At 38.9% G+C, this 22,543-nt stretch overlaps 1 long non-coding RNA gene and 1 pseudogene across 2 annotated transcripts; one reads left to right on the forward strand and one right to left on the reverse strand.

Annotated features, from left to right (window-relative positions):
• The first annotated feature begins 3,219 nt into the window (after positions 1-3,219).
• On the forward strand, positions 3,220-4,537 carry LOC148731678 (uncharacterized; annotated as a pseudogene). The gene is made up of 2 exons (XR_016001618.1): positions 3,220-3,527; positions 4,251-4,537. The product of XR_016001618.1 is annotated as an uncharacterized LOC148731678 (transcript).
• Positions 4,538-19,899: 15,362 nt separating this feature from the next.
• On the reverse strand, positions 19,900-22,315 carry LOC148731679 (uncharacterized). The gene is made up of 3 exons (XR_016001271.1): positions 22,145-22,315; positions 21,273-21,340; positions 19,900-20,591 (listed from the first exon to the last, which is right to left on the reverse strand). It is a non-coding gene; the product is annotated as an uncharacterized LOC148731679 (long non-coding RNA).
• Between the last annotated feature and the right edge of the window lie 228 nt (positions 22,316-22,543).

The raw sequence follows: 22,543 nt of genomic DNA on the forward strand, positions 1-22,543 counted from the left end.
TGCAACTGAATTAGACAAGCAATTAGGAAGATCATTTATGTATAGAACAAAAAGCAAAGGTCCTAGAATTGTTCCTTGCGGAATTCCACAAGTGAGAACTTGACTAATTGAGAGCGAACCATTTACAAAACATTGTTGATGGCGATTATCTAGGTATGAGCTAAACCATTCATAAGCGATACCGCGGATACCATATTCAAATAATTTAGACATAAGAATTGTATGGTCAACTAATGAAACATCAAATCATGTCTCTGCCATATTCAAAGGAACCCTTACTCAAGCCCTCGAGGTTCACAGCTACAACACCAGATTTGTATCCAAACATAATTTTTATCCGCCAAAGAGAAACAATAGTTATGGAGCTGCCACTTTTGCCTTTGCTGGATCTAAAGTTTGGGAAAAAATGCCCTCTAAATTAAAATCTCTCTCTTACAATAATTTCTATGAGCAGTACAAACAGTATCTTCTAAATACCCAATGAGTATTATTTAAATTTACTGCCGCCACTATTAGCAATCATTTCTATTTCTATTATTATGCTATTAATGTTAACACATGAAATAGTAAGTACGAATGTATGCAGCTATAATTTTACTTTGTCCGCTACTCATTACTGGCAATTTTATATAAATGTAAAGTACGCCAGTTAGTTACACGTAACAGTGACCAACTCGAAAGCTTAAGCTGCTTTGGTCACTGCGCACAGTTTATTTTTGACTATTTATGTAATTTATTGTTTCTTGTTTATTTTTACTTTTGTAATCTATAGTAATCTTTGCTGTAATCCTTTTTTTTTTTTTCCTTTTATCCTTTATTTAAACACGTGACACCTAGGAGTACAGAAGTTCTCGTTAAAACGTGTACGTGTATGTACAATTGGAAATAAAACATAATTTCTGTAAGAATACAAATAATAAGTAGATCTATTAAATAACTAAAAACAGGATCGAAGATCATGGACAAGAGCTATCAATTAAAAGTTACAATATTAACAATATTAACAATAAAGATATTTACAATCACTACCACTAAGCCATGTGGGCTTTAAGAGAACGCTGGAATGAAACAATATCTTGAAATTCTCTGAGTCTAGGGGGTAGCGCATTCCAAAGTTTACTAGCTAAAAATGAAAAAGACCGATGTAAAAACTCAAGATTAAAAGGAGGTAAATCTAGCCTTGTACTGAGCCCGCGTAAACTATACGGTACATTTCTAAAATGAAAAAATCACTTATATAAGGAGCCCCCTTATCATACAAGCACTATCTCTCTTGAGATAGTGCAAAATAAATCTGTTCTGCTCTGTTCTGTTCTAGTACTTGGGTAAAAACTGCGACGCAATCTTTCTGTCCTGCATTGAGGCAATATATATTTGCTAGCGCGTCTCGTTTGAGTTAATGATGTGAGCTGGCCACCTCAGGAAGATTCTAAAACATTAGTCCTCAAGTGGAAACGCTTGAGATGTCAGCTCTATAATCTCTCTCTAGTGGCCACTGGCACGTTATGAATTCATTTGATAAAGCCAAATTATCTTTTAATGCCCTCCACCGACGTAGCACCACAGCTTCTTTAGAAACTTGCCCCCAATGCCATATAAAACGTTTGTTTTCTGTCAAAGTCAGGCCAACATGTTGGCAATTTTATATATCAACTATGTTACAGACATGTCAAATTTAATTACAGGTAACTTTGAAAGACTTAAAAAAGTGGTATGACACGAAACATGGTCTAAAAGCATTGTAAAGGCGCGAGTCCTGTTTTTGAGACCAAAAAAAAACCTCTTCCCTCCCTTGAAAGTGTATTTGTTATGCATGAACGATGTTTTTTAAGGGTTATGTAAACGGGGGACTAAACAATTCGTGATTAAACCATTCTCACTCCATGATATGATGAACCTGAATAACTACTCTGATTAAGAAAGAGGGAATCTTTAATTTGTAGTTTAAATACATGCATGCAAAATAAAAGACGAACAATATGTCACGTGGGCATCACGTGGGATCACTCAGTCAGGTGGTGTAACTTAATGAGGTCTTGTAGGAAGTTCAACATACTTATGAGATTTTGCAGCCGAAACACCTCATAATATTTACGTCAACTTTAAAGGAACACCTTAAAGTGCTTGTATATGCTGATCTCACACCATGCTGCATCATGCATAAAAAAAAAAAAAATTAACTGGCATTGATCACGTGTAGAAACAGATCTTACAAAAATCACGGGAACATTGTTTATGTTCCTTCTCGTTTGGTTAGGGTAGCTGTAAAAGTTCCAATCATACCAGGATAACTAGTGTGTATTTGTCATGAAGTGTCTATATAACCAGAGGGTTTTGTATACAAGAACATTAAAAAACTGTATCAGAACGCAAGCCTTGTTAACTTACCGATTTTTAAACCGAAAATTTTTGTGGGAACTTGACACAGAGTGCATTTTTCGACTTTGTGACCTGGCACTTAGGAATAATCACGCGTGCTCGTAATTTCAAATCGGTTGATTTGTTATTACCCGCAAAATCACTCCCTGAGTTACACCCCTCCTAGTTTTGAAGCAAATACTTTTCGTTAAAAATAGGATCGATCTCACCCTGTCCTTTCTGAGAATGAACTTTGCTCTCATAGATCAGGCCCAAAATTATCACTTAACCCCTTGAGTTCTATTTCTTTTACGAAAATATGACAATTCATCGCCATGGACCTTTTCAAGTTAGCCCAGGTTTCACGGCAATCTCATTCTGGCAACAAGTTTAGTTTCACGGGATGTGCGTGCAAGTGACCGCAAATCTTAAGAATTTTTCCGTGTTCAAATGATTCATCGACGACCTTTTTGGAAAAAAATTTAATTCTTTAAAAACTCTTGTTTCTTGTTGTCATGGTAGAACGGTGTACATCGTATCTGAAGATCTTTATTTTCAAAACTTAATGCCTCTAACCGATTGTAACTAAGATACTTTTCTCGACTTTTTCCTGCCATTTTTCTCAAAGAACATATTTTTAGTTGACCAATTACCCAATGACCAGGCGTATTCACTGGATAAACATTTTCCCTTCTAATCATGACGTCCGCGGTTTTAGAGGAGAAAACCCACTCAAAACTCCAAACGCTTAAAGATTGCGTGACTTGTCTGAATAATCACAAATGACAAGCAAACATGATTCATCAATTTCTAAATTTGTTGTCAGCTGTAAATAGGTAGTGCGGGCTCTCGAATATCTTCATTAAAACTTGAGTCACAGGAGTCGCAGTCGTGGAGAGTAATACAGTCGTGAAGAGTAATACAGTTGTGAAGAAGGATTGGTGAAGAATAGTACATTATGTCGGGGAAATTAGAGTTCATTAAGGCACAAGTGAGAGACAACAAGGTCGTAATGTACTCCAAGACCTACTGCCCTTTCTGTAAAAAGGCAAAAGGCTCGCTGAAGGCCGCTGGTTTGAGCAACTATCTCTTGATAATTTGAGTTGGACGAACATGATGACGGAGATGATTTCCAAGACGCCCTCCAAAAAATCACAGGAGCCAGATCGGTATGCTTCAAAACATTGCTTTTTTCTCACTGAAGTGTTACAAGTCTAAGAACTACATGGTGAAAATCTAATGGCAATCGCTTCTCTTCAGAGCGAAACTGTTTTTATCGTCGACCGAAATTGCGAACTAATCGAATTAATTTGCATATAATTTAACACACGAACACCTTTGAAATACACTTAACCCATCACCAGGGTGAATCGGTGACCAAAACATCTAAGAAAGGGTGTAGGATTTCTTTTCCGGTCCCTCAAACTCAAAGATATTTGTGTGCTTTCTACAGTAATTTTATTTTCAGTACTGACGACGTTTTCTGTCCGCAGTCGAGCAGTCACGAGTCTTGCGTCATTTAGAACGCGAGGGTCTCAATTCAGAGAGACTCATGAAGATCCACAGACTTTTTCATTTTTTGTTGATATAAAAAAAAAGGTTTGAGTTTTTTAGCGAAGCAAGATTCTCTTTGGTCCCAATTCACAACGTAGAAGAAATCCAAGGCTTCACGTCTTAATGATATGCATTTTTCATGTGATACAATCGCTAAGTTTTAACAAGAGTACAGATAGCACTCATAATCGTGTTCTTATCCATACTTATATCAGTTTACAGTCATATTCTCCATACCGTTCTTACTGAAGTAATAGAACACATTTACCTGTGCTCTTTAACATGATGAAGCCATATGCAGGATGTTAAAAGTATTAAACTTCTACTGTATTTTTCAGGTTCCAAGAGTGTTCGTTGGAGGTAACTTTGTTGGTGGAGGAGATGATGTTCAAAGGCTTCAAAACAAAGGAGAACTGAAGCCAATGTTAGAGAGAGCAGGAGCTTTGTAATAAACAAACACAGTTGCAAACAAATAGTTCTTTGACAGAATGTCACAGTTGATCAGAATGTTGTAAAGAAACTACCATTTAGTAGAAGTCTTGACTGTCGCTTGTTGGTCTGATGCCTTTTGACGGCCTGATTATGTGCAAGTTAGTCAATAATAAAGAATTTGCAATTGTAGAAATTTCTTTTTAACTTTATTGTACACTTGATGCTCACTGCTATGTGCAGCAGCCACACTATATTGAGAGCAACTTTTGAGGCATACATGTATGAAGCCCCATCTTTGATGCAGTCTTTATTTGCTTTGTTACTCAAGGCCACTGCATGTTCTAGAATGGCCCCTGTACCCTTAAACTTGATAGATCTGATTGTTAATTCTCTTCTCTAGCTGCAACACATTTCCTTGAAAATTAGTTATGAGAATTTAGTGTTAGATCAAGATCAACACTTTTACCTGCAAGTTTGAGTATTTTCACAACCTGTTGTCCTGGGTAGGGAGAAGTTTCAGGTCAATCACTTCTGGTAGTTACAGGTGTCAAGGGTTAATAATTGCATAATACATATATCTTATTGACCAAGCGTGAGGGCTGTACTGGGAGAATATTGGCCCGAGGTCTTGACGGTATGGACCGTGCGCAGCGAGGTCCTTACAGAAAAGACCAAAGGTTGATATTCTTCCAGTACGGTCCCGAGCAAGCTTTGTTAATAAGAGATTTATTGAACAATAACAAACATATGAAACATATGAGTGAACTGCGGTTATGAGACGTATATAAGAACGATCCTTTGCAGTAAAGCACTATTTGAGCAATAGTGGAAATCAGACCTGAAAAAAATTTCAGGCCTGTACGGGATTCGAACCACTGACCTCTGCGATACTAGTGCAGCGCTCTACCAATTGAGCTAACAAGCCAACTGGGAGCAGGCCATCAAATTAATTCGATATAAACCCGTAGATGATAAATCGAACAACAACAAACATATGAAACATATGAGTGAACTGCGGTTATGAGACGTATATAAGAACGATCCTTCGCAGTAAAGCACTATTTGAGCAATAGTGGAAATCAGACCTGAAAAAAATTTCAGGCCTGTACGGGATTCGAACCACTGACCTCTGCGATACTAGTGCAGCGCTCTACCAATTGAGCTAACAAGCCAACTGGGAGCAGGCCATCAAATTAATTCGATATAAACCCGTAGATGATAAATCGAACAACAACAAACATATGAAACATATGAGTGAACTGCGGTTATGAGACGTATATAAGAACGATCCTTCGCAGTAAAGCACTATTTGAGCAATAGTGGAAATCAGACCTGAAAAAAATTTCAGGCCTGTACGGGATTCGAACCACTGACCTCTGCGATACTAGTGCAGCGCTCTACCAATTGAGCTAACAAGCCAACTGGGAGCAGGCCATCAAATTAATTCGATATAAACCCGTAGATGATAAATCGAACAACAACAAACATATGAAACATATGAGTGAACTGCGGTTATGAGACGTATATAAGAACGATCCTTCGCAGTAAAGCACTATTTGAGCATAATAATAATAATTTGATGGCCTGCTCCCAGTTGGCTTGTTAGCTCAATTGGTAGAGCGCTGCACTAGTATCGCAGAGGTCAGTGGTTCGAATCCCGTACAGGCCTGAAATTTTTTTCAGGTCTGATTTCCACTATTGCTCAAATAGTGCTTTACTGCGAAGGATCGTTCTTATATACATAAGAGATTTATTATACGACTGAAGTTCAAAGGGACACAAGTGTGGTATCATTTGGGACCATTCGGGGCAGTGCCCGGTCCAATACTGAGAGAATATTGACCGGCAATAGAGCATTTTGATTGGTTAATTTTAGTTATTGAGCCTCTGACTGCCCGAGTCGTGTAATAATTTTGTGAAATGCCCTCGAAAATGTTTTGTTTTTGCACAAGGTGAAAAGTAATAATATATTATCTAGAATTGCATCATTGAATAAAATCTCACATTCTAATTTGTTAATGAAGCAAGGAATTTGGTTTGGAATTGCAAGTTGAAAACAAGGCTGTGATATTGTTTTGCATATATGTAAAAATAACAACTATAAGCAATACCTTTTTCTTTTTTTTTCTCGTTTTTATTCAATTATGCGATTCAAGGAAAATCCCTTACTTGACGAATGAATTCTGTGTTAAATTTCACTTGAAAACCAATATTGCACTCATCGCTTCACAACTTGTGCGATATCAGTTTATGCATGCAATTTGATGTGAAATTCTCTCATAAACTAATGAATTTTTCTATAAAACCCATGGCTTGTACTGTAAGGTGGTTGAAGTATGCAGATGCTGGATTCAGAATTATCACCCAAAAGACTTAAACATTTTCCAACACCATAAGTAAACTGCATCAGGGGAGCAGGGATGGCGCAGTGGTGAGAATGCTGCCTCCCTCCACCGTGACCTGGGTTCAATTCCCAGACCTGGCGTCACATGTGGGTTGAATTTGTTATTGGTTCTTGTCCTTGTTTTGAGGGTTTTTCTCTGGGTCCTTGGGTCTCCGGTTTTCCTCTCTCCACAAAAACCAATTCAATTCAATTAAATTCAATTCAAAATTCCAATTCAATCTGGAGGAGAGTGTTTTTAACATGAGCCACCAGCTCAGAAGATCAGGCAACCACTTCCTACATTATTGACAGTAAATAAATTATTTATTTGTTTTTATTATCAGGTGGTAGTGTCAAGAATTGGATAACAATGTGTCCATTTACATTACTAACCACCCCTAAAAATCAGTTGGGTGCACTGAACTCAAAGTGCACCAAGTAAAATGCAGTAATACCAAATCACTATGTATGATCGATAAACCCTTTTATCACTGAGAGTGATGGCATCTAATTTCTCCTTACAATATCACCCCTGAATCACACATTAAGGTCAGGAGAATAAAGGAAATGATCACCAACTAAAGAAGCTCTTGATTGTTGAACAAATTTTTCTCATCAGCACCTTAGGAAATGTATAGAAAACAGTACAGAGCAAGGACGTAGCCAGGGGGGTCCTGGGGTGCCCATGACCCCCCCTTGGTCAGCCTTCTTTTGAGCAAACAACCTACAATATTCAGGTGGTGAAAACGCCATGACAATATCTTGGCCTGCCCACTTTACTCTCACTGCTCATTCCAAAACTGTAACATTAAGTAAAACTTGCACTGCGTGGAGGTCGACATGACAATCTGGTGAGTAGCCTCTGTGACCCCCCCCCCCCTTTGAAAAATCCTGGCTATGCCCCTGCAGAGAATGTATATACTGATGTTACAGTTTCAAGGGTAGACAATTAACCAAAGAGCTTCAATTTTCATTCTTGCTCTAGCCCACCTCACAGAAGTTGCAGGCTGTGTACATACATACATACATACATACATACATACATACATACATACATACATACATACATACATATGTTACATACATATGTTACTTGACCACTCCCCATAGGAACTTTTCAGGGCCAATTCCCACCCATCCCACCCCAGGGGAGGACATCCACCACACAATAATCTAGTGCGTGGGAAATTAACGTCTCCTACCCCTAACCCTGCAGGAGACAGGGCCTACGGTTTATTCGTCCTTATCTGAGAAGACTAGAATATCTATCCATTTTTTGATTATAGAAAGGTAGCAAATTCTCCTCACTTATTTTAAGACCATGAGTATCAGTCCGTATCAACTGCACCACTAATTGCATTTATTTCTAGGAAAGTACTTTGACTAAATCTTCTACCCAAAACAGTGATGATTGCCAGTTTTCTCCTTAGAATATCACAGCTGAATCGAAAATTTTGGTCATAAGAATTTAGGAAATAATTGTTACTTCAAGAAGTTATTTATTGTTAAACAAATTCCCTTTATCAGGACCATAGGAAATGTATAGAAACCAGTATGGAGAATATGCATGCTGATGTTTGGCTGTAATACGTTAACGAGTAGCCATGCATTTCACCACAGGGCATCAAACCACCCACAGAACCAAGGATTGAGCTGCTACTCACTTCAGTAAAGAGCAACCATTTTTCACCAGACATTTGTATAATTTATTTGATTTTACATTCTTAGCTGAAAAAGTACTTTACAATCTTAAAAACTTTTTCTTGTGATCTGATGCAGACCAGCAAACCACTTTTCATTTCATAATTAAAATGGTGACAAATATTTTATGCATGTTAAAAAGACCCATAACTAAAAGAGAAATAAAAAGCTTATTATCGTTTTAACCAGCATTATTATCCAACTCACAATTCTATTTGTCGAATTCTCAAAAATTGGATACCATATGAATTCACATTATCCAGTAGTTCTTTCTTCTTCAACATCTATGACTAGTTGTGACTGCAGAGAGGCTCTCTTGGAATTTGCATTTTCTTTGCAGCTTCTAGCGCAGCACGCCCCGACAGATTAAGAACACTGTTTGTTATTTCTGTGGAGCCAATGAGGGATTTTGTCAAGCACAACTTTACCTTAACTTGCTCAGACAGAGCTTGCTCCACGTCACCAAGGTTGTAAGTTTTAAAGGACATACGAAGAGTTTTGCCCTTCCATATGGGTGGCTTCAGAAGTTCGCACTCTTTAGCTCCACTGCGTGTAGCACTTCCTTCTTTGCTGGGTAAATGACTAAAAAAAGTCAAGTCTTACATTTGTAAAGGAGAATTGGCATCATTTTGCTGCGACAGAATTTTAAAGTGCTTAGTCAAGTCCACAGAGCCGTACAAAATAAATAAAATTTCATGATATTATGATTAAAATATTTTTAAGAAACACTAAAAGTAATTATAACATAACCAAAGTAAAGTGCGCGCTCTGATTGGTCAATTTAGCGTCCCCATTTTCCCATAGGTGTACGCTGCTGACGAGAGCAAATGCAAAGACTATTTTTCCGCGTGCGCTTGTTTTTTCTGGTCACGTAAGATTTGTTAATTAAAAGGGAACTCTTTAGCTACAATGTATCAATGTTATGTTATAAAACAAATGGTAAATACCACAGCGTACACGAAAGAAGCGTAAGAGTCGCGCGAGGCGATAGCCGAGAGCGACTCTTCTTGAGTGCTTAGTAAACCTCCCAAGTGCATCCATAACTCAACAGTGTACGCTGTGGTGTTTACCATTTGTTAACGCTCGTCTCAGTCAAGTGCTTCAAGATGGCCTCAGGACGACTTGTAACCCTGACTTGTAATTCCTGGGCGTATATAACCTCAGTCGCCATTTGAATTACGCTATTTGATCTTCTTTCGGTGTCAAAACATACACTGGTGTTGTTCGTTGTGAGGGCCACAAGTCTTACTCTTATAACCATTGCAAATAACTGGTTTCGTGGTTCTAGTTCACTTATAGTTTGAAAAAATATGCGGAATAGAGGATCAAGACAACTGGCCATTTTTTGTTGTAATTTTCAATACTTGGCGCGAGCATATGAGCCGTTGTCGATACAGCCCGGCCTTGAAACTGTGTTAAAAAACCACTAAGGGGACATATGACTTTCCAGACGCTGATGCGCTATGTCCGAGCGAAGCCTTCGAACTTGTAACATTGCTTGCTTTGCTACACTGATAAAAAGCGGCTGTCTGAAGTAATATTGATCAAAGACCCAACGAAATAATTAAGCTCGTATAACACGTGGAACTGGGCAGAAAAAAAAAAACCCTTTGGAGAAAGATAATTTGTACGATTACGAATAGTCTGAAGTGTTTGATCCAAGTTTGTTTGTTTTTTTTTTTTTAGTACTTACCGAGGAACTCTAGGGTTACGTGAAGAGTTTAAACGCTCCATGAATTCTGCCAGCCGCTTCAAGTATGCCCATTCCAGTTAAAAGTTGCGGCTTCTTTACTAGTCTCCCTCGCAGCCGTTTTTAGTCTCACTCCTTCCCAAGTTAGAAAGACGATACTCTGTGGAGTATCACAACAAGGATGCTTTTGGTTGTAATGCTTTTCGAACGCCCTTCTTGTTGTCATGTGTTTCGCGCATAATTGGCAATTTGTAACGTAGATTTCTGCCATAGTTAGTGAGCACCGTTTTTGCGACCAGCCATTCGCGTACTTGAAGCGGAAGATCCAACTATTTCGGCATGAGTTTCACACGCGTGTGTTTCAAACCGGAGATTCATTCTATGAAAGCTACGTCAAGGGATATGTGTATTCAAGCCGGCGGTAGGTTATGAGGTTTACCATTATTTCCAGGTCACTTCCCAGATCTAATTAGTGATTCTCTTGCGCAGTCAAGTTTCCACAGCAGTTTAGCGATCTCTCAGGTTATAACGTGCTCTTTAAAAAGAGCACAAAAGCAGCATTTTTCTCCAGTTAAGTTGACTTAATGAAATACCTGAATAAAGAGGAGTCAGTTTTCGAGTGTTTAGCGACTTTGCGTTGCGTCCGACTTCCAGTTATTTGTGCGTTGTCGATTTTTTTAAGAAGACCAAAGCGACGAGCAGGAGAGGCTAATTCACAAAGAGCGAATAAAGAAACAAAAGCAAAGACGAAAAGATAGAAAGAGAAGAGATAAGCTAGGATCGCAGATCGCAGCAGGCGAATAAATACAGATGCAGAAGCACGTCGATGAAGGAGAACTCGTTGAGAGGGGGACAACATGGACTAAGTGTCGCTGGTGACATTTTTAGTCTGGGAGTTATGGCGAATAATATTTACAAAAATAAGAGATGGAAGCCTTATCCTTAATACTTCAGAATGCAGTGCACCTCAATCCAGCCAAGAGGCCAGTTTAAAACAAAAAATTTTTTTTCCAGTTTAGGAATAGCTGAACCTTTTTACTGGGTGAAAAAATCTCAAATTAACTTTTTTTTCGCCACGTTGACCCTCTCGCATGTTAATTTGTAGCATCTTTCAGCTGGCTATAGGTAACTGTTGAATGTAGAAGCAGGAACAACGAAATAAAACGCTCTGCTAAGTGTCAGAGTTACTGTTTTCCTACTCTGATAAGAACAGCAACGATCGCGCGCTATATCGGCATCGCTCGATTGATTAATGGCTTTGAGAACTCCTATGTTCGTACTAGCTAATAATTCTCTCATAGGTTCGTACTTATAATTCTTACTTTTTCTCAAAGATTTCTTTACTCCAAGTGCTCCTGCTTGGCTCAACATTAAGGAAACGACGCACACTTCGATACGGGCGTCAGTTTCATAATTTTTGTTTACGTTGAGAAGATGCATTTTCTACATATTGTGATGCGCAGAGCGCACTCGATACTTACCTCGTAATGTTGTCTAGACTGACGTGTCAAATTAAATCTGTTGATAGATAGCCATGTGCCGAACCTCACTTCTCAACACCTTTCTTGTGAAAATCCTTCATTAAATTTTGCCCCGTAGAGATGCTACGTGAAGAAAAAGTAGACCCCCTCCTGACTTTGCGCTATTCAATAGCGCAAAATCGGTAGGGGTCAAGAAATTCAAAGTCGTATAAAGCTCGTCGGGCGGGGCGTGGCGGGTGACTGTTGTACAGCAAATTTAGGCCCTTGTTTTTTATGTTTCAGTAGCTTTGATTTGAAAAATAGCAAAAACAACGAGAATATTAACTTTCCATTGATGTCACTGGCGCGCGCTTCGTGATAGGCACTGGATGTAAAGCATACGAAATATTCTACAGAAACGGAACTCCTATCCCTACACAACCACTAAAACAAGCGCTTAGGCTAATTCTCCAAGAAAATTCTTTCCATTTTAATGGAAAACACTACCTTCAAACATATGCTACGGTCATGGGCACGAAAATGGTAGTCGCCTTTTCTAATATTTTCATGAACAAGGTAGAGAAAGAAATCCTTGACAAAAGCCTTTTCAAACTGCTTGTTTGGAAAGGTTGCATACACGACATCTCGTTATGGAGTACAAACAAAGCAACAATAGAACGTTTCATTGAAAAAGCAAACAATCATCATCCAACAATAAAATTTACGGCTGAAATTTCCGATAAGGAAACAACATTCCTGGACACCTACATCTTCAAAGGCGAACGATTCGAAAAGGACGCAATCTTTGATGTGCGTACTCATTTTAAACAAACTGAGACATTTCAGTGTACATACTAAGTTTGGCCCTCACGAGTATGTCTTTGAGCGACCGCCCTCTTTTGTAAGATACAAGCGGCGGATTTTCAATGTAAAGTTCGCTCAGTTGTGGTTGTGTTTCTATTAAATGCCAGTTTTTCATGAAGATTTGCTTTAGGTTTAGCACTAATGGTTGGTATTGTGTAACAAAGGCAAGATTCGTTGGTTCGTCTTAACATGCGCTGGGGAGTCTTGTAGGCCTGTCAACCCCATTTCGCATTGAAAGCTTTCATGAAGGAAAACGAATAAAAGCAATATCGGTTGGGGGAAAAAGAGGAGAAACTTACCGAATTGGCTCTACTTTACGGCAAGGCGAAGTAGAAGCTGTTCAACACAGCGACTACACTATGTCATCGATGGTTTCGCGCCATTCTTCATACTCGATGACATCATGCCCCCCCTAGCAGATCGCTCTTCCATTTGCGGTTTGTATTTTTGGTGGTTTCGGCGAGATAGCGTAATGTAGAATGGTACAGCGTACATACAAACAGTGTAGCGTTGCGTGAAATGGCTCAGCGTGATGTCGCATGGTACAGCGTACACACGAATGGTGTAGCGTTACGTCGAATAGCTTTGCAGAACATCAGACGCTCCCGCTGAACATTAAATTGCTCAAAATTACATGAAATATTTCGATGTTGTGGCAAATCGTCAAGCTTGCTTGTGGCGTGACGTGAAGGCTGAGCTATTTCACGCAACGCTAAACCATTTGTCTGTACGCTGTATCATTTGACATAACGCTGAGCTATTTCACGCAACGATACGCCGTTTGTATGTACGCTGTACCATTTGACATTACGCCGTACCATTTGACATTACGCTGAGCCATTTCGCACAACGCTACACCAATTGTGTGTACACTTTACCATTCCACATTACGCTGAGCCTTTTCACGCAAAGCTACATTGTTTGTATGTACGCTGTACCATTCGACATTATGCTGAGCCATTTCACCCAAAGCTACACCGTTTGTGCGAACGCTGTGCTACTCCGTATTACCCTGAGTCATTTGAAGCAACGCTACACTGTTTGTGTACTGTATTGCAAATGAGCGCTAGATATATTCGCAATTTAGCTGGTCCATTTCACAATTTCATGTTCCAACTCGACATGGGGCAACTAGACCGTTTATCATTTGACTAAACTATTTATGTTTAGGCTGTTCTGTTTCATGAAGGAAACCTAGACTGCATGTCTATAATTTGGCCATGCCATTCTTTTATTAGCTATGCTATCCTGCAGCTGATCCTTAAACCATCTTTGTATCTACTGATTTATTTGACATCCTTGTATTTTTGGTGGTGACGACCGCCTGTACATTACCACATTACCACCAAAACCACCAAAAATACAAACCGCAAATGGAACAGTGATCTGCTGGGGGGCATGACGTCATTGAGTGTGAAGAATGGCGCGAAACCATCGATCACATATTGTAGTCGCTGTGTTGAAGAGCCTTCACTTCGCCTTGCCGTAAAGCAGAGCCTTTTTTCTGCAGTCGATATTGCTTTTATTTGTTTTAATTAAATTGGCAACAAGACTTGATTCTACCAAGGTTTGCCGGCCTCCCGGTTTCCCACAGTTTGCACGCATTGGTGTACCTGAATGTTTGAAGTGTTAAGTAATGTTACGACGTGCGAGAAATGTCGAATGCCAGCTGATAGCCTTGATTTGTTTAGACATTTTTCAAAGAAAGTGATATCGGTAGGCTTTAATTGGTTTTCCGTACGATTAGAGTATTAAGGTAAGACTGCTTACATTTATTATTTTTAAAGAGGTGTACATTATATTACTTTTTTGTATATATTTTTTTCCTGGGTGCAGTGATAGTAAAAGGAAATTCTATTTTTATTTTCTCCATTAAACGTAGATTATAAGCCTGGACCGGAAACAGTTAAAGGTTTTTTTTTTAGCTATGCTATCCTGCAGCTGATCCTTAAACCATCTTTGTATTTACTGATCTATTTGACATCCTTGTATTTTTGGTGGTGACGGCCGCCCATAGTCTGTAGTGAACTAGAAATCTTTCATAAGCTAAACAGCTTTTGTACTACCAGGTTTCTTTTTCAACAATATCAGGAGAATTTTAGAGCTTTTCTTTTAGTAGTCTTACGATTAATTTGTGATCATTCCTGAATCAAAATTAAAAGCGTCTAAACACTGGAAAATTCAGTTGGACCATTTACAGAATTCATGAAATGTCTATAGATCAATAATTTACAGACTTGATAATTTTACTTGTTTAAAACAAAATCTCTTTAAATTTATTTTACAGACATCTTATAGAGTTTTTAAGGAGTTTCCGGTTTTAGGTCTTTATAAAAAGTTTGTAAAATGTAAACAAATTATAAGTGTAGTGATGAGAAGAAATACTTGCAATTTACAGACTTTATAAAATGTACCAAAAATGTTTGTCAATCTACTATTTACAAAGATTTTACCGAAATTAGACGTCCGACATAAGATGTCTGTGAATTACGCTGCTGTAAATGAACACAAACTGAGCATAATAAACTCTGCACATTGACGCAAACGGAGTACCTTAAAATCTCTGTAAATTGACGCAAACGGGTATCGTAAAATCTCTGTAAATTGACGCAAACGAGTACCGTAAATTGACGCAATCTCTGTAAATTGACGCAAATGGGGTAGAGTAAAATCTCTGTAAATTGACGCAAACGGGTATCGTAAAATCTCTGTAAATTGACGCAAACGGCTACCGTAAAATCTCTGTAAATTGACGCAAATGGGTATCGTAAAATCTCTGTCAATTGACGCAAACGGCTACCGTAAAATCTCTGTAAATTGACGCAAATGGGTATCGTAAAATCTCTGTCAATTGACGTAAACGGCACTGTAAAATGGAAAGAGCCGAGTCGACGCCAAAAGCCAAATCGGCCCCAATTTTTTGAGGGCCAATTTGACCCATGTTGGGCCGTTTTGGATAAAAAGAGCCAAATCAGTTCGAGATGGTGCCGATTCTGCCCCTCTTATTTCTGAAATGGCCTCACTAATGACCCTTTTGGCCCTTCCTCTCAATTCGGCCCCTCTAAGGTCCAAATAAAGTGAGGCAGATTTGGCCCCATGAGAGGCCAATACATTCTATTACTGGTAGTAATCTCAGATGATAGGTAGTGCGTTCGAGCTGTCTTGGGTTTACTGTCAAATCCGTGTAACGTTATTTAATTTAGATTTTAGGAGGGGGCTGTTCGGAAAAATTTGCCCCCTCATTAACGCAGTAACTCATTAATAACGTGGGTGAGTTTTCATTGGGCTTAGACAATATGAAACGTAAACCTCTCGTTAATGATTACAATTTGGGTATATATATACAATATATATACAATATATATATACAATTTTGGGTATATATATATATACCCAAGTTTGAGCACTCTGGCATGGCTTAGACGATACCACAAAGGTTGGATCGTTTGGGGTGACCATATTGGTTCTCCTCCATCCTAGCATTAGCACTGCACTGATGAGGCCCAGAAGGCCGAAACAGTACTGTCTGCAGTTAGATATAGCTCTTTGGCATACAAAGCTTTGCTTTCATGTCCAAATTGAGCACTCTAACTAGGATGAGTCATTGCTCTGCAATTGCGCATGCTCGCTAGTGTACTCTAGTTTGAGCACTCTGGCATGGCTTAGACGATACCACAAAGGTTGGATCGTTTGGGGTGACCATATTGGTTCTCCTCCATCCTAGCATTAGCACTGCACTGATGAGGCCCAGAAGGCCGAAACAGTACTGTCTGCAGTTAGTTATATATATATATATAACTAACTGCAGACAGTACTGTTTCGGCCTTCTGGGCCTCATCAGTGCAGTGCTAATGCTAGGATGGGGGAGAACCGAGACGGTCACCCCAAACGACCCAACCTTTGTGGTATCGTCTAAGCCATGCCAGAGTGCTCAAACTAGAGTAAACCAGCGAGCATGCGCAATTGCAACGGCAATGACTCATCCTAGATAGAGTGCTCAATTTGGACATGAAAGCAAAGCTTTGTATGCCAAAGAGCTATATCTAACTGCAGACAGTACTGTTTCGGCCTTCTGGGCCTCATCAGTGCAGTTTTTTTTTTGTTTTTCAGGCGCCCCCGGCCACGGACCCTATAGTGCAATGGTCAGTGCTGCAACGGCCGGACGACATATATACTTAACGGAACCGGAGTGCAATGGTTCCGCCGAGTAACGCCTGAAGGAGGGTACACCAGTACGCCAAAATCGCCCAGGAATCGAACCTGGCCCCCCGGAAGCGCTCCCCGCCTAACGGGGCACCTGAACAGTCGGGGTGTGCAAGGACTGCTGTTGGGTAACGGGTCCCATCATCAGTGCAGTGCTAATGCTAGGATGGGGGAGAACCGAGACGGTCACCCCAAACGACCCAACCTTTGTGGTATCGTCTAAGCCATGCCAGAGTGCTCAAACTAGAGTAAACCAGCGAGCATGCGCAATTGCAACGGCAATGACTCATCCTAGATAGAGTGCTCAATTTGGACATGAAAGCAAAGCTTTGTATGCCAAAGAGCTATATCTAAAAAAAGATTTCCCTCCAAAATTCGTCCTCTATTGCCCGCGCATCTTTCCAAAAGAGTTCTGCGACGAAACTTCAAGATAGATTTCACTCGTGACTTCACCGCAGAGGAGGTTGTGCCTTGGCTTCGGAGCCATGGATTTTCTCTCGAGACTTACGATAGGATAGGTAAGCTCAGCAAACGGTCTGATTTCTCGGCACAACCTCACGTGGAAGGTAAACCTATTCAATTGTTTGGCTTCTTTTGTTACCTTCAAGAAAACGACAATATCGACGGACAAGATCTTTTTGATATTACTCAACAGGCGGATGAGCTGCGCCATTATTTTCCCAACATTACAGAGCGTCTAAAGTTTAAGAAATAGGTGATTTTTGCAAAAACTGCGGACGACCTAACTGCTTCGATGGAGGTAAACACAATAAACCTTATAAGTAAAACGAAGCCTGCCTTTTACTGATTGGACGTATGAAGCAGGCTAATGCTTCAAGTTCCGTTCACAAATTTTTGCCGCCGTAAGTACTGCGTTTACAATATTTTAAAACAGGTGTACAGTGTGAAGTTTTTAAAGGGTTTCAGTTCTTGTTATATTTACTGTTGTTCCCCCAATGAACATGACACGGGTCACTCATTTTTAGTTTAGGTTTTAATGGGCAGCATTTTTATGTTTTTTTTTTTTATCATGAGACCCTCTAGCGAGGGGGGGAGGGGGGATTCCTAAGAAGGGAGACACCAATTAGACGGGATGTACCAACTGAAGAATTTCTTCTTTCTTTTAACACGATGATGCACTTCAATCAACAGGAAGCTATCATTATCAAGAACCAACCACCCGATGCAAAATGACTAAAATAAAAATATGATCACATAAATTCCTCTATTCATTTAATCAGCTGTCTTCTGAATCTACGTATACTAACTGAAACTGTGAAGATTTGATGAAGTTTCCGAGATTTTCAGCACCTTCCCCCTTTCCATCTTTACGTCAACTTTGATAGAGGCTCAATTTTTACCTTCCGTTGAGAGAATGACCCAGTCATGCGCTCTCATTCAACGAATGGTTTCTAGTCCCCATCATGATTTCAAAGGGACGGTATAGTTGACAAATCCCGTCTCCAGTCTGGGTTTTTAATTTCTTTTCTCTTTTTAGCTCAAAACGCTGCGCCAAATGTATTAGACAAGATTGAAAATATTTCCATGGGTCTTAGTCATTCTTTTCCTTGGTTTTTGTTGCATCTTCTTTGTGTCGCGCATAGCACTCTTGTATACAGGGAAATAATCTGTTGCTACCGACAGTGAAGTACCTTATATATCAATTTGACGAGATTTTAGAAAATTCAATGATGTTCACAATTTTTGTCGCCATCAGCCTCGAATTTCACATCTATGTCAAGCGAATGAAGTTTAAAAAATAATATAGATTAACGGTTCAAAGCACATTTAAGCGTAATTTTTTCTCTGAAATGTTGATGGACCAAACATCATAACAAATGAAGTGAATTCATTTAATAGCTGTCAATAGAACAATCGATATATAGCCTGGAGGGTGAAGCCAGTTGGAGACGTGATTTAAAGTAGTTTAAGGCCTGGGTCAGGAGATTAAATTGCCTTAATAAAATAAACAGCCATATCTCCATAAATATCCAGCCGATTTCGCTGAAACTTTCAGGGACGATAGATATCCATACGAACTTTTACCTTATGGCAACAATGCCGACAACGACGGTCACTTGTCGGGTCACGTGATCAAAACGCTACTCAATCGGTTTTTATCGGAATTGGTAAGATTTACACACACTCGTTACTGATCAATGAATGAGAAAAATACTCAATAAAAAATGCTAGCCATCTACGTTTGGAATGAATTTCCTTCGTTCCTTAAAAAAGAGATTAGAGATTTTTAGGAGTTGAGAAGGAACTTTTCTCAACTTAATGGTCTTTAGATTGTTATCAGCTCTATTTGGAACTTCATTCCAAACGAGAAGATAAAGTTTATCAACACCTTCTTCCATTTCGCTAAAAATAACTGCTTGAAATGAAAAATTCGGCACCGGCGATAGCATTCTGACTACCCCTTTTTAAACTACGAAAGAAGTAGCCATTTTGTCTCTTTTCGAACATAATACATGAACATGACTTGACTACCACATTATACCGCTGACCAAGAAAGCACAAATCAAGTATGGTGGTTATAGTTGTCAGGTCGATCACCGGACAAATATCTGATGGGAAAGTAAAACTGCTGGCTTAGCAAGCCAAAAAACGAACGAATTATTTTTTACTGCTCTAGTATTGTATGTTTTCATCTCCTGTAATTGTAAGATACTGAAATGCTTCAATAATATTACTTCAACTTGTTTGTTGCTTTTTTCGCAATTTCCACGTCCGTGACCGAAAGAAAATAAAAGATGCTAAAATAAATTAAGAGATGTACTGTGGGACTCACTGCATGGGTTGTTGTTTCCCATGAAGTCATATATACAACAGCTTTAATTCTTCTCTTCACATGACAGCAAAATCAACCCACAACATGGACCAAAATTGAGCCGCAGGAGGTGGGAGGTGGAAGGGAGAAATAACTGCTAATATTAGTGCTCCATGTGTTTAAAAATTAAAATCCTGCTCTTAGGTCTTATGAAAATCTGTTGGTAAGAAATGAACAGGGATTTCAACTGGCCTGGCAGCAAGAAAAGGGTGAAAAACAAGGTTATTCAAACTTCAAATGCTCCCCTCCCACCCCATCTTGATGGAGAGATAATTTGCATGTGCACTTTGCACTAATTTCCTGCCAGCTCAGTTGGAGGAATCTGTCCAATTTCATGACGTACAAAATAAAAAAGAAGGCAAAAAAAATATTGAGTGAAAAATGAAATAGAAACAAAATGTAAATTGACATGGAGATTGACTAGGGATTGATTCGCTCATGTTTATTTAAGGAATACTAAGTCCCTTGCCCAGAAAAATTTTTCAACAAAGGACAATGAATCAGAAAAGGCGTATAAAAGCCAGCAATTTGAAGAGAGATATCAGCTCTAAATGGAAAATTTCAAAGAATTTCCCCATTTACATGTGAGCAAAAGTAAGTGTTTCTTTCCATAAATCTTTTGAAGGTCACTAAATACTTACAGGTAGAAAAATAAAGCACAATTACAAAAAAGTATAGTTACATCAATAGGTCTTTTTCTCAAGAAATATAAGGCCATTGATAACCAAATTTCACAGTGGTCACCACCAGAAAAAAAGCAACAGTATCTAAATGCATATTCTATAGAAAGCTGGCAGAAAACTGCCCAGGGTAAAAAATCTCTGCACCAAATAGAATGCAAATGCTGTCTCTTAACAACACCAGCAGAGAGTAGCCTCTTCAAAAAAAGCACAGGTTGTGTGGCAAGCAGAAGGGAGGCATTCACAGAAGTAAAAAGTCAAGCCAAAGAGCTTTCAGGAAAAAAAATCTTCAAAGCAACACCAAAAGAAGTGAAAAACGTAGGGTCAGTGATATATAAGGAATTCGACTCTGAATGTAAGGAGCAACTGGTAAAGTCCTTTACAGAAGTCATGTCCATGGTTTCCGAGGCTGGGTTGACAAACAAAGTTTCACCTGTTGAGGCAAAAAAAAAATCCGTAAAGAAGAGAGAAAATTAAAAAAAAAAAGTATAGAAAATTCCTGAAAAAAAAAAAATTATGTCAACCTTCACCTGGCTCAATGAACATATTTTGCAACCAGGAAAAGGCAAAGAATGGTAGAATGTTTTGAAACCATTGATGAAGCAAAAAGGAGGGTAAAAAATGCCCGAAAGCAGAACACCTGAAGTCATACAGCCTGAAAAATTACACAACAACCTAAACCGCAAACCCAAACCCAGATATTGTGCCAACAGGTATGAAAACCACCTGGCAAAAATACAAGTTCTTGTCCTGAAGGCCACTAGGCAACTACAGTCTGATACAAAATTATGGGATGCAACCTTCTTAATGCAGAATAACTGGCTTCCCAATGCTAATGACTATGAGTTATCAGATGAGGTAACAAGTACTCTTCACAAGAAAAAAGTTGCTCTGAAATTGCTACAATCCTGGAAGATGATTACAGTACATTTGTAAAGTATTTTGATCAAGCATTCTTACCTAATTTTATTCCCTTAAATGATTTAGTCAGGTCATTTAAAAAAGGTAATAAGTCACTTGAAAGTGATTGTTGTCCATCATTTTTACCACCAAAAGCTTCAGATTGAGAGCAAATTTGTTACTGGTAATTAACACTTATTTACTAATTGCTCACCTTCATCATAAGCGAGTCAAAGATTATGTTTGACCTCAGAATAGCTGTGCTGTTGAGCTATCTTGTCGCTATGGATTTAAAAAAAAATACACTGTGAACATGAAATTAGAAAAGAAGTCTCAGGCAACAGTTTACATTACTTGGCTTAAAATTCTACCATAACTTAGATGGCTTCAATTTCACAAGTTGGACAACATACCCTGATGAATGTGGAAGTTGTATAAGAATTTAAGTAAAAATCATAGTTAAGAAAAGGTAATGGTCAGATTCCTATTTGCCATGTTCATGTTGGATTGAGAATGTCTGTGTTATTCGTCACAGGCTGGCAAATCAGTCATTGTTAACTAAGGTTAAAGACGACATCCCAATTTAGTTTGTCACCTCTCTTGGGATCGATTCAATCTAAAACATAGATATGTATACTTTAAATTTCGCTACACATGTATAAGAACACAACTGTTGACACTTAGCTTTTTGCTCTCTCTCATTTTCATACCTTGTAGATTGAGTAATGAACTCTCTTTGTTGAAGCTCATATAAATACATTTACCCACAAAAGTGTTGTACTATAAATCACCGTTAAATTTCTAGCTCGAGATTGAGCCGAGGCATTTAAATTTGGTAAACAACAAAATTTACGCTACGGGTAAGTTTTCACTCCGCGGTTTATTAATTTCCACCTCATCCTACACTGACGAGAATGGAAAATTTCCGAAACATACCAAAACATTTGTAATCTATAATTTAGTAAACGAAAAAATGCGCTTTCCTTGAATAAAACGCTCGTTATTTGGATTTACGCCTCAGAGCATTATGGAAGTTCCGGCAAATTAGAGCTAATTTGCCGAATGAAACACAAAAATACCACTCACCTCAGCTGTAGACCTCACATCTGCACGAAAACAACGTCTTCTAAAAAAATTTCGGTAGATACATCCATGTTCGCCTTCCAAAAGCGTAAAGGCTCTCTGATCTAAACTTCGAACGCGCTATGCGGTAACGGCCGCCACTTTTTTTCTTGAAACTCTGCTGGGGGTCTCAAACCAAGATAAAACCCAGGAGCTTTCGCGCGCGCGCGCGCGCGAAAGCTCCTATAGAGTCCTAAAGTGCTTACGTCACGTTTCCATAGCACCGGAATTCTGTGGTCTAAACAAACCAATATGGCGTCCCTAGCGTGACACATTGTCGTTGACCTCGAACACTTCAAGAGCTATAATAGCGCATTTTATCCTCCAATAATAGAAATAAGATAAAGAGAATCAAGATAACCT

The sequence above is a fragment of the Stylophora pistillata genome, chromosome 5 (assembly GCF_964205215.1).
Source record: "Stylophora pistillata chromosome 5, jaStyPist1.2, whole genome shotgun sequence".
NCBI classification, from domain to species: Eukaryota; Metazoa; Cnidaria; class Anthozoa; order Scleractinia; family Pocilloporidae; genus Stylophora; species Stylophora pistillata.